Genomic DNA, 12,230 nt, shown 5'->3' on the forward strand with positions numbered 1-12,230 from the left:
AATTAACCATAACGGTAAACGGATGGTGCCCAAGTCCCCCGTTCCTAATCCTAATCCTACTGAGCCGATGCCGTTCTCGCTCTGTATTCTATCATTTTGAAAATAAAGATCACTTATTGCTACTTGTTGTCTCTGTCTTTTTTCCAAATTTCATCACTTTCTGACCATTCCTTCTTGGTGTTGCATTTTCAATGTCGAGCAATGTATAAAGAACAAATTATATGAAATTGGACCATATATCAACTTACAATTTGTACAGACACATAAGCAACCTTCAAAATTAAGAAACACACATCTGCAATTTTTTAGAACAAGAACTGAAGCGCAAAAACTGCGCAAAAAAGGATGGGGGGGGCAGTACTATATTTTTCGTTTCTACTGGACGGATTGATGAAATTCAACTTGCGTTTTGTGTCGAAAGAGCGACTTGGGATATGTATTAGATTTATACATAGCATTGTTCTAATATAGATGTTTTAACATAAAATCGGACGTTTTCTGAAACGATATGCCAATGTTATTTCATATTTCGATTCTACGACTCAAATTATGCCAAACTGCCAAGTTTTGTAAAATTCGCAAAATTGGTTTTTAAAAAATTAGTTCTCAAAAGTTTAGCTCAGTTTTAATTGAATTTGATATATATATATTTAATATCTCTTTTTTATTAAACTTACTTATTTTCTTCATCCAGAACTCAAAATTTAGCCTTAATTTAAATACAATTTGCATTTTTCTTATTTATTTTCAAAATTTTTATTTTAAAATATTTTTCATAAATTTTTCGAAAAAAAATAATTGTATTATAACATATAAAATTTTTAATATCATTTTCAAATAGATGTATTTTCTGGCCACACTTGCAAAAGATCAGAGTTTTTTATTCGCAGTTTCCTAAGGATATACGGGAATTTACGTATTGGCGTGCTTTGAAATTTGGCACATTCGTTACAAGCGATAATAACGCCAAATGTGGTTCATGCACTATGTTAAAATTATTTGAACGTGAGCTTTTTTCCACTCGTTTACAACGAAAAAAATCTGATGTGTACACCACATGACTTCCTTGTACAGAATATTAAATTATACGTATTTTTTCTTGCATTTCATTTAAACTTATTGGATTGAATTAAATCTACTTCGTCGACAGCGCATAAACCACAATAGAATAAATGCATTCTTTAAAATTCACTGTATTTGTTTACCATAGCGAGTCTCTGGCGCTAGGTTCATTTAACAGCGTTATATTTCGTTCATATTATAACTCAGAATGCACAAAATTTATACCATTTGAATCTAATCGCTGCCACATGTTCTATTAAAATATTATAATAAAAATCTAGAACGATGTATAAAAGAAATTGAGAAAACAAAACAGAAAAGAAAAGTTTTTCACAGACGATTCAGTATTTCTCATTCACTTAATTCTGTTCTCACGTTGCGACAAGGCAGAAATACATAAAAACTCAAAATATCTATATTAAAAATTACGAAGTAAATCTCAAACACTTATTCCCTCGAAAAAATTCCAGAAAGGATTAAGCATGTTTTAATTCGCAATAATAAATGAAGACGTTATCTTTGTTGTTGCGAAGCTTAGTCTCTCTAGATTGGCAACAAATCCACTAGTCTGCTGTTTCAAATGTAAACAAACATGTCCGCCATGTTATTTAAAAATTAGGCTTAAGCGCACTTAAACAGCTTTTAAATTGTTGATAATTCTACAAATATTGCTTGCAGATTTACTAAAGGTATAAAAACCTTACCAGAAGATAAGAACAACATAATTCAATCATTTTTAAAGCAAAAAATGCAGAAATTACAAACATATAAGAGTAAATAAACTGAGATCACTGAGCCGGGTAACAGAGTGGATATGTATATAAATATATTTATATACGTTTGGTGCCGCCGATTGCAACGAAAATACGAGGTGCACATCTACATGTTATAGCAGTCCTATATACAAAATTGCAATGTTTTGAGGCTGCTCGTTTTTGAGTTATGCAAAATACACCACAAAAATTCGCTTCAGAATTCATTTGAAAGCAGTTTTATAATTTTTTTGGAAGAAAGGAGTCTTTTATTCTGCCCTTACGTACAGATGTCACGCAAAAACATCGTTAAATTTAATTAGATAGTGGTCAAAATGGATATTTTCTTTGAAATATGCTGCCGAAAACTTTTCGCGATTACAATACTTCCTTTTTACTTCGTTCAAGGAAGCAAAAAGAAAAGGAATATAGGTTGCCATAAATTAAGATGTTCGCCAAGTGAATTATTCTTGGCGCAAAGTAAAAAAAAATCTGCCAAGATAAATTTTTAAATCTCTCCGTAAATTTCGCACCAAATTTAAAAAAATTTAATATTTAGGCATAATTTGAGCCGTCGAATCGAAATATGGAATAAAATTGGCACGTCATTTCAGAAAAAGTTCGGTTTTGTGTCAAAATACTTATATTGGAACTGTGCTATATACAAATCTAATACATATTTTAAGTCGCGCTTTCAAGACATGATAAACGCAATTTGAATTTCGTCAATCGGTCTGGCAGAATAGGAGATATAGATCTGTCCCTCCCCCCTTTCTTCTTTTTTTTTTTTTTGCGCAGTGCACAATCGCAATTTTCTGAAAAAAAAAAAAAAAAAAAAAGAGTTATACCTACGTCATTGCTCTTTTGCCTTAAAATTGATATTACCGTTTTCAAAATTGCACAAATACAACGGATTTAAAACAATAATTAGCTCTGTAATTGAAAGGAGCTTTTGCAAAATCTAAATTGGACTTAAAAATATAATTTAAAAAATTTGGGGGATTTCTTTAAAAACTTTTCTAGCTCTCAAGAGGTCCGCCAGAAGCAAACAGCTGCAATTTAAATTTGCAGTAGCAAACAGTTGTGTTACTTATTGAATTGATGGATATCTGTCATATTGCAGACATCCTGGGCATTTCATTTTAAATTCTGCACCAGAATTAATAATTATAAAAATGAATGGTATAAAGAGCTGGATTTATGGCAAAGGCATATTAGTATTATCTAGAGAAGAGAAAAATAGTTTCATGGAGTATTTTATAACAGAAACAGGCTCATTCAACGTTGCGGCCCCACCAGCGGCCGAGCAGTAAAGTCGCTGAACACTGGTAATTCGGTCCGAGGTTCGAATCCCGCAAACGAGCTGGCTGAATGGGCGTTTTCGTGGTTTTCCCCATGTGTAACTTGTATACGAGTCAGTTTCCCTTAGAAAGTGCTTCACGAAGGCATCCCTCCCCTTAGGCAGATAGCCCTTGTGTGCTTTGCCATAATTAAATGCACCATCAACGTTGCAAGTGGGGAAAAAACATAAAAACGCTTTCTCAACCAGCGCGTTCATAGAAATTTGAACCTAGGTCAATTTACTAGTATTCAGGTGTCAGCTCGGCCGCTGATGGGCTGATTTAAAGGAAGAATGAGAGATTTCCAGCATTAATATTATTTGGGAGCTCCAATATAAAATTATTTTCTGTAGCATTTAGTGCGTATAGCGCAGTAGAATGTCCTTTACCCGAAACAGCCACTCCAAATAAAATAATTTTCCGATAATCAGTGTGAACTAATAAAAATGATTCGCTGTTAAAACGGGAAACCCTTAATTGTTGATGAATATTAATTTATCACATAAAAACATCTAATTGTTCAACAACTCAAGATATAATATTAATTATATAGCTACACTTTATTAGTCCAAAGGGGCAATTTGCCTAGAAGGACTTAATTTCGTTTTGGCATTTTGCGGTGATTCGCTATAAACGTTGATTCACTTTTCAAATTGTTGCCACCAAAAATTTGTGCCCTGTATTATATTTAAAGAAATTAAATAATGAAGAATTTGCATAAATGTATATCTAGTTCTCGCATTGTGATAAAACAACGGTACTTAGAGCCATCAAATTTTGAATGACGTACATTTGGAATTTGGAATTTATTTTATTATCGATTTCATATTTTATAAAACTTTAACGAATTTTTGATTAACAAACTCAACAATTTCAAAGCGAGCAATAGCAATACTGTACGGAAAAAAGAAAACTTTTTTTTATCTCCAGCGCGCGAAACTATGTATTAGAAATATTAAAGATATGCTCATTTTAAAATTATTTTGCGATATTGCTGTCGAACTGAATTTTATGGTTTAAGTGAACATGATATTTAATAAATAAAGGTAACACACAAAACGTGAAAGAAAGTGGCTTTGAGCGTAATGTAAAATCTGAAAGCTTTCAGAATTTTTTTATTGTTTTTTATAGAGGAAATCGATGGTATGAGACAAAACAATCTTTTAATCATAATCAGATATCTTAAACGTTAGCGCTTATGGAACAGAAATATTACGCGCACTATTTAAATTCCATTTATAGCAGTTAAATCATTTTTTAACCTCTCGAATACCGGCCGAGCGTGCTACCGTTACACCACGAAGACATGCAGAAAGGAGGGAGGAAATATTTTTTATACTACCCCTTTTTAAGGGCGACTGGAAAATTAGGGTACCCGATCGCGAAACTCCTGCTAGTGAAGAATCAATAGTCACCACTTTTTAGTTTGGACGCCACAGCTGAGTCATTAGAATTTTTTGAAGCAGAAGATCTGAAAAGTGAGCAGTGCCCTCACCGGGACTTGAACCTGGACCTCTCGAATATGCCCCGAGTGTGCTAGTGTTCCACTACGAAGGCATGAAGAAAGGAGGAAGCAAATGCCTTATAAGGCTATCAACAGTAACTAAGTAATTACTTTTGTTTTTGCATCTCTAATAATATTAAAAAGTGCTTATATATTAACGCAACAAGCCTGGCGCAGCTTGGCGAATTTTAAGGAAAAAAATGGTGATTCCGTGAATTTTCGGAATGCAGCATACAATGGATATGGTCATTTTAAAGAACTTTTATGCGAATGGTTGCCAGATTTTCGCGACTTTTGAAAATCTGGAAACTTTTACTAAGGAGCTTGCGATAATACGCAAGTATGTGATATCTGATATCTGGGGTATATATCTAAAATATTGTTTTAAAAGTTGTTGCAAACTCTGATGTTTTCAATTCCGGTAATTAACCGTTTCCTTGGAAATTTATATGTAAAACACATAATTTGATAAACATAATCTGTCAACAACAATAGGTGCTTGAAAATTATATCTTAGCTATGACAGCCCCTAGATACATTGAGCGGGAATGTCGCTGAACACTGGTAGTTCGACGGGAGTTCAAATCCCAGCAAACGCACTTTTGCATGGCAGTTTTCGTTATTTTCCTGAAGTTTAATGTGAATCTGAACCAGTTTCGCTTTAAAAAGCTTCCTTTTCCTCAAGTGTTTTGTCGTAGTGCAATATAATCCAGTTTTAGATATTAAATACTCCTGAAATAAATAGATACATCACAGCTCGTTATGTCTGCACAACATACAAAAATATCGCTTGTTCTCTTTATAAAATATACACTTAAAGAATAAAAACGATGAAAATTTCATTCAGAAAGAAACTGGAGATGACTTACTTTCAAGCTCACTGACTCAAGGTTACTTTTTCCCATTGTTTCACTTCAAGTTCAGGTTTATTGCATATAAGTTTTGCTGTGTTTATTTGAATAAAATTTAGATGACGCTCAACAGCAGTTGTCCATTTCATTCAATAAACAAATATGATTTCCATTCGTTATAATTATACACATTATTTATTTAATGAATATATATTTTATAAGCTCTCAGCACGAATATAAATTGCTCATCTGAAACGGTGTAATTACATATTCCCTATGTCTTTAGATATTTATCAGGTTAAAAAATGTCTGTATGGACACATGACTTCCTTGCACGGCCAGAATTATACGCATTTTTATACACTTCATTTCAACTTGTTTACTCGAATTATTCTAACTGAATTAACTGATCCCTCAAGGCAAGTTGAAAATGACATCAAAAATTTTAAATTTGGGATTAAATACAGCAGTCATTTTATGTTGTATAGGAGTAAAACGTCTACTTTTATATTTTCGTAACGACTATAAAACCTTTCCAAGTATAAGTACAGGGACAAGAGATGGCGTTAAAAGTTAAATTTCGTTACTTATCCAAAATGAACTTTTTAAAAAAATTTGACATTGCCAATACAAGAATACTTTCACCATTCAAAATACTTCAGTAGTTGAAAGTATATGACTACGACCAAAAATTGCAAGAAATAAGGTGGAGTAAGAACTGTCAAGCCGAATAAGGGGGTGGATATATATATATATATATATATATATTATATATATATATATATATATATGCATATATACGTATATCGTTCGGTTCTGCCGATTGAAATAGAAAAGGAGATGCACAACTAGATATCATAGCAATTCCATATACAAAATTTCAACGAGCTACAGCTAAACGTTGAGTTATACGAGATACATACGTACTTATGTATGTACAGTTGTAGCAAAAAAATCCGTTTTGAATATACTTTAAATACATTTTACAATACGTTTTGGAAAAAGCAGTCCCTTATTCTGCTCGTACGTACAAATGTCACAAAAAAAAAATCTGAAAGCCTTCAGATTTTATATTAAGCAAAAAGACACAGTCTCGCGCGCTGGAGATAAAAAATGCTTTTTTTTTCGTTCAGTGCTGCCCATGCTCGCTTTAATTGAATGTGTTGACAAACAGTTCATTAAAGCTTTACAAAATATGAAACACGTAATAAAACAAACTCCAAATTCCAAATATGGGCTTCCAGATGCCCATATTCTAATGGAGGACTACGGTATTCAAAATTTGATGTCTCTAGGTACCGTTGCTTTTTCACAGCGCGAGAAACATACAAACATTCATGCAGATTCTTCATTATTTAATTTCTTTAAATATAATGCAGGGCTCAAATATTTGGTGTCAACAATTTGAAAAATGAAACGCCGTTTTAGAGAGGAGGATGCAAAATGCCAAAACGAAATTAATAGTCCTTCAGTGACAAAGCCCCTTTGGACTAAAGCAAATGTGTCAATAATAATAACGAATCATAACACAACATTATTATCAATCGCAAATGTGAATTTTAGTTAATTTTCATTCAATTCATCTCACTAGTTGTGTTATTTATTGATCTTAGAAAGAAACTATGCTTAATAATAATTTTCGCAAAGAAGTAATTGCAAGCAATCGATTTTTATCATATAAGACAAAAAGGTGCGCTTCCCACTAATTTCGAAATATTAATGCCTTTCTGAAATAGCGATCATTTGAATAATGCTTACTCAGAAAACCTGAATATATTATCAATGAACATATAACAGAAACTGAAGGCAATGTCAGAAGAAATTATAAGACAACATGTAACAGAAATGCGAAGAATACTAAGTAAAATTATTAATAGGTTTTAGGTGCTATAAATACATTTCATCACTACCTCAAGTAATTTTAAACTTTAGATATAGAAATTTTCTTTTACTGGAAATTGAGTACATGTATGAAGAATTATAATTAATCATTGAAAGTTTTTCTTATATTTAGTGCGTTGGTACATTTTATATTCCCCTTTTCATCAACAATATTGCAAAAAAAAAATTAATCATATTGAAATTTTTTCTTATAATTATTGCACTGGTGTATTTTATATTCCCCTTTTAGTCAAAAATATTGCTAAAACTTAATCTTATTTTTTCTGAGTTATGTTTCACTTACAAGACTGAATAATAATTCTAGCTGACAAGGAATCAAATTTGGTATTTCTTTGATCTATACTGTGATTCAAAAGTATCTGGCGAAAATATAAGACTCGAGTCGAGGAGACCGAGAGAAGCAAATTTTGCAGAGGAATGTGCGGGCAGTAGCATACTGAAGTGGTAGAAGGAGTTGTTCAGCGGTTCCTTTGTGCTGGCGCAAATCATCATTTCTCGGGCGAATTTCGAGGGCCATGCATCATTATCCGAAAGCAGTACTAGCTGCCATGTATTTTATCGACGAGGTTACGGATAAAATGGTGCAGCTGCTCAAAGGAGACATTCGAAAATCTTAAAGCCTTAGACATTTGCTATGTTATATGTTTAAAAATAGGCTTCGTCTGACGTTATTAGTGTCTTCCAAGTATTCAACTGGTATCACTCAAAGATGTTGTACACATTCCATAGTGTTAGAAAGTATTATAATACATTATTGTTGGGGGGTTGGCTTCTCTGAACAGCCGGCTTCGTCATCATTCGATTTTTCGAGTTCTTTTCCTTCGTTTTCCAATAACTATAGAATTGACATTTACAAGTAACAATAAAAAAACTACATGAAAGTGATTGTTCAAATTGCAATACATTTTTTAAACAAAGTTGGTGTTATTAATAAGTAAAGATAATTAAAAACATACTGACTCACCCTGTTACACTGATAAACAGTTTACACGATAATAAAGGGTTAAAATAAAATTCAAAACTATACAATAAAGTTGCTGTATGGTTGGCGATGATTCATTGAATCTTGGAGCTATAGATTTGTTATTTATCTTATATTTTATTTATCTTTTTTCCGAGATCGAAAGCCTTACTAGAATGATTTCATCAGCCTAAGCCTTTTATATATGTAGAAATACCAGTAATTATTACTTTTATTTAAACTACAGCTGAAATTAACTGTATGATCGCAACTGAACATCTACAATTTGCCACTCGCACTATATGTTAGGGTAGTCATATCAACAGGTTATAGAAAGTGTTATAAAATATTAAACGAAATATTTTATTTCGTATTGATTTTAAGATAGATGTAATTTCAGCAGCACAATGTCATGAGCATTTTAATGAAACCTCGAAATTGCATTGAATCATTGTCATAGAAATATATTCGTGGAATATAAACTTATTTTACTCACTGGAATTTATTTCATATGATCCATGTAGATAAATTTATGTTTTTTTTGTGACTTTCATAAACTGGATCTTCTTTAATCCTCAAGAAGAGCAATCATGAGATTTTCAGTTGGCATCAATAGTTTGGTAATAGCATAGATGACGCACAGCTGTATATTAACTGAAATAAAAGCAAAGTTTTATATTACTATGGCAAAACAAAATACTGCAGTCAAGAAGAAAGGTATAATATAAAAACAAAACTGAATGTTCTTTAATTACTAAATATAAACACATTTGTTAATTTCAAAAACAGAAGTAGTTGCGAATCACTAGCATACTAAAAATAAAATCATCATCAGGATATTGAAAATCAAAACAAACATAACAAAATCCTTTAAAGTAAGAAGTAATGTTTTTTAAAATAAAGACTTTATTTAATATTTTGTTTTGATTAACGCATAACTAATTGTTTTTCCTTACATTTCACTTTAAAATATTAAAGTGATGGAAATTATTTAGAAGATTAGCATGGTAGAAAATCAGACTGAAAACTGAACTGTGTAATTTCCTATTTATTTACAAAATTTGTTAGAGATTTTTTTTATTTATATGTGTTCATAGCATGTCAGTAACCATCATTTTTTTAATACACATTAATTAAAAAATACAAGAGATGAAAGAATGTTGAAGTAGTTTAACGCATAAAGAACTGCTCCAATATAATTCCTTAAGCTGATATTTCAAAATCATTCCCCGAAGTTTGAAGTTTGGGGAAAATTAATCGATTTTCGCTCCAGAAGCGTGGGTTGAAATTACGATTTTATTTCTGACAGGATTCATTATCAAATTTTATTTCGATGCGAAATCGTTTAAATCGTTTTTTTTACCTCTGAAATATGGCCTTTTTGAAAAAGGTACTATTCTTCAAAAAAGCAATAATGGTCAAAATTTTGTCTGTAATAAAGTTTGAAATATGGCTTCTTTTACTTTATTACGTATTTGAACGACGGTACCATTTATCAAAGGAATTATTTAAAAAACGGTTACAGCGTTTGTTACTTATAGAATTTACATAACTACAACAGCAACTTGATATTGCTCTTATGGCACACTTTGATTTAAACAGTAAACGTCTTCAGGTATTGATATTCTATGGAGCCTTATAGATCTGGCGAAGGCTTTTGAAAGGAAATGTAATTGATCATTTTAAAACTTCATGCACTGCAATGAGGGTAACACGACAATACTTTTTATAAAATTCCGAGAAACCTAACAAATAAATATAAGTTTATACCCCTTTTGGGGCAATGAGGTTCATATTTCAGTTTATTTTATTTTCTTCTTACTATTGTCATAACTAATATCACTTGTTACGTACTTTTTTTTACAGTTAAACGTTCTTTATTATCTTCTTTCAATAGATCTTTCTTTAATTTTTCTGTTTGCTTCTTGCGATGCATTCTTAGTGCATCTTAATTTTTCGGCATTTTATGCTTTTTTTTTTTTCTTCTTTTTTTAACAAACAAAATCAGTACGTTTGCTCAAGCGAGCGCTCGCCGTCGACTCCAATATAACTCGACGCTCGCCGTCGACTCCAATATAACTCGTGCACGCGCACTTCTGACGTCATCAAAATATTGTGTATTTTTGCCTAACTCTGAGACTCTGCTGTAAATCAACAAAAATTCCAATTTTCAAGTCTACGTACGCTTTAAATAATTACTGTATATTGAAAATTGGTAGGAAAAAAACTATTTTTAAAGAAAAAGCGGTTTTAATTAATTAAATTGATAAGGCAACACTTTTACGTACACATTATACTATAGCATACTCTAGAACACTTGCAAGTGCTGAAAGTCATTGCTCTATGAACATCTAGGTCAAAATAAGCTGTTTGACTGTATTCATCCGTTTTCGGGCAGCCAAGTCGCGTATCCGTTTGACAATGAGAAGTTGCATGTGACCACGCTCTTAATTTTTTTAGTATTAATTTTTTTTCTTGAATTCTGAAAGTGATTAGGTTAATCAGAGATTCGGATAGTTGGAATTCGGTTAACTGGCGTTGTATTGTAATTATTCTCTTAAACTTATTATTAAAATATAACTAAGACTATTCTACTCTACAGCCCCATGAGGACAACAGGCTTGCTATTACGCTTAAAGCTGTTATTATGTGTGCTCTGAACAGGAAAATAAAACTACTATCTGCGCGCCATGCCCAAGGCCCGAGAGGGAATTGCATGAGCAAACAAGGCCCCTGAAGGAAATACATTGGAATCTTGTGTTGCTACAAGTAAACAAGTATATGATAATCTTAAAAGTTTCACGCCATAAGTTATAGGATTATTTACATCAATTTCGTAGAATCACATATATCATGATGACACAAACGTTATAGGAATTTTTACAGAATGCATAATGATGATTCACAGAAATGCTTACATACTATTTACAAAATAACGTTTTATACAACGTGAATGCGCGTTATTGATTAAAAGTTATATAACAATGAGCAATGTACTTCACAATAGACAGTTCTGAGTACTGTGCTGTGAGAAAGGCCTAAATAACTTAATTCGCACACAATATTTGAAGACAATATTTTAATTATTTAATTTCACAATATTTAGTTACTTAATTTTCACTCTCAAAATATTTTTAAGACTACTCACTTAATTTTCATTCAAATCAGTTTATTTATATAAACTCGAAGTAGGTTAACGAAATGCATGTTTGAAACAACTGCGCATGAATCACCCTTTAAAATGGAAGTTAATTACACTGCTGTTAAATACCATATTTATTTCTGTATTTCCTTCTTTTTTTCCAGCTAATTTTATCCTACTAAAATTGAGAGGGGAAAATTATGCGAATAATTTAATTTATGAAAGATATGGTGACAGAAAAGAAACCTACATTACGATAAGAATACATAGTAATATCAACATTGCACAATCTAATAAGATATCTTCATTGCTTCATTTTATCTTGAATCTCGAGCAATCTTATTGTTGTTCACTGTTATTCCCTAAGGCTCAACTCATTCAGTGCTGCCGGAATCGCTGCCAATATTGTCTTGCAAATCTTCGCTATTGTCATCGTCTTCGTCACCGTTCAGACTGTCTTGATTTTCGGAATCATCAAGAGTATTAGCTGTCCTCAATTTCTTGAAACTCCTCTCTATAATTGCTTCATTAATCAAAACCCATGAAATATCCATGAGCAAATCAATTAGTAAGACGAAAACAAAAGCTATGTGGACAAATACCATTCTAAAATTTAGTGGAATTACCTTTCAAAACGACTTAAGGAAGGTGGAAATTATGTGAATACTATTCAAAACTTCTTCAGAACCTTGCGCTAAAAAGCTAAGGGAAAAACT

At 31.8% G+C, this 12,230-nt stretch overlaps 1 protein-coding gene across 5 annotated transcripts in view; it reads right to left on the reverse strand.

Moving 5' to 3' along the window:
* LOC118186983 (sodium-dependent dopamine transporter-like) overlaps window positions 1-12,230 on the reverse strand; it is a 388,447-nt gene that overhangs the window by 194,838 nt on the left and 181,379 nt on the right. For all 5 annotated transcript variants that reach the window (XM_085811464.1, XM_085811463.1, XM_085811465.1 and 2 more), the window contains one exon: window positions 8,869-9,026. The gene's annotated coding sequence lies outside the window, so the exon portion shown is untranslated. The remainder of the gene's footprint in view (window positions 1-8,868; window positions 9,027-12,230) is intronic.

This window comes from Stegodyphus dumicola, chromosome 2 (genome assembly GCF_044657685.1).
Source record: "Stegodyphus dumicola isolate Sdum_Otavi_A_Nest chromosome 2, ASM4465768v1".
NCBI classification, from domain to species: Eukaryota; Metazoa; Arthropoda; class Arachnida; order Araneae; family Eresidae; genus Stegodyphus; species Stegodyphus dumicola.